The following is a 1,531-nucleotide window of genomic DNA, read 5'->3' on the forward strand; positions in this document are numbered from 1 at the left end:
AATGCAGCAGTAAAATGTATTTTTTCAGCCGCAAAATCAGTTCAGTAGTGGGCACTGCCATTCCACTGGGACTTAAATCGAGCCTATTTTCCGATTAACATCAAAAACAAAAGAAAATAAAATGATTTTTAAATAGTGGCCCCTCTGAAAAATTTCAATTGTAGTAACAATTTTGAGTGAAGAAGCTTCAGAAGCTACTGATTTTTCGCAGTTTGTGTATTATTGCCAACTACCGTTACACGTACCAAGTTTCGTTAAGATATTACAAGTTTTACTCGAGTCATCATTTGCACAGACGGACGGGCGTACCGACACACAGACATGGCTTAGTCGATTTATCTTTTCATTCTGAGCTTTTTTTTTATATATATGTATGTCTATATCTATCTTGAGCTATAATACCTTTGTGCACACGTGCACTCGGGTAAACAAAAAAAAAAACGAAATACGAAATACGACACTCAAGATGGCATAACGATGAAGCCGGGCTGTTTCCAAACCAAACTTGACTAAGGATGACCGAAGTTCCTTCCAAAATAAAGCAACGCAAAAACTAAATATGTAAGCCTCTACATAAGTATTTAAAACAGTTTAAACTTTCTTTTTGTGAATAAAGCCTAACACTTTTTAGTAAAGTCTCACATTTTTTTAGAGAGAGAGAGTATAAAAATAAAAACCAGGGATAGTATTTCCAAAAGGCCAAACCCTTTGAAAGGCCACTTATAGTAATGGGCGAGACCTTTTCGGCGACATAAAGATTTAAAAAATTGGACATCAAAAAAAAAGGTTACAGGAAAAAACGCGATTTAACTGTTTCTAGCGAGTGCCTATAAAAAATTATACACCCGAAATTTTTTCTCGACATTCATAAATGTTCAAATAGACCTGACACATACTCAACTTATTTTTGTTTCGTATATAGTAATACTTAATGTGTAAGTATATCTTTTGAATTTGATAAAATAATAAAAAATACATATGAAAGTTTATCTTTTATTTACTACACTATAAAAATGTGGTCACCGTAATTATGCTAATATTGCTAGCAGACTTTTTTCTGGGTGGGGCATCACTATGAATGGTATTGGCGGTAATTTCAATACAGTCTTAAATATCTTATATCTTACTATGTACTAAATTTACTCTTCTTTTCACAGTGGGACACCCTGCGGGCTCAGTGCAGCTTGAGCTAAGCTCTTTGTATTTATAATCGTTACATGTAAATGTACAATGCATGAGCGTCTCCAACACGGAATTTCGTAATAAATTAATTTTATTTTATTTCCTTTTATGTTATTTAATTTAATTCTATTTTATTTTATTTTATTTTATTTTATTTTATTTTATTTTATTTTATTTTATTTTATTTTATTTTATTTTATTTTATTTTATTTTATTTTATTTTATTTTATTTTATTTTATTTTATTTTATTTTATTTTATTTTATTTTATTTTATTTTATTTTATTTTATTTTATTTTATTTTATTTTATTTTATTTTATTTTATTTTATTTTATTTTATTTTATTTTA

This window comes from Rhagoletis pomonella, unplaced genomic scaffold, assembly GCF_013731165.1.
Source record: "Rhagoletis pomonella isolate Grant_MI unplaced genomic scaffold, Rhpom_1.0 Rhpom_scaffold_00001, whole genome shotgun sequence".
In the NCBI taxonomy this organism is placed as follows: domain Eukaryota; kingdom Metazoa; phylum Arthropoda; class Insecta; order Diptera; family Tephritidae; genus Rhagoletis; species Rhagoletis pomonella.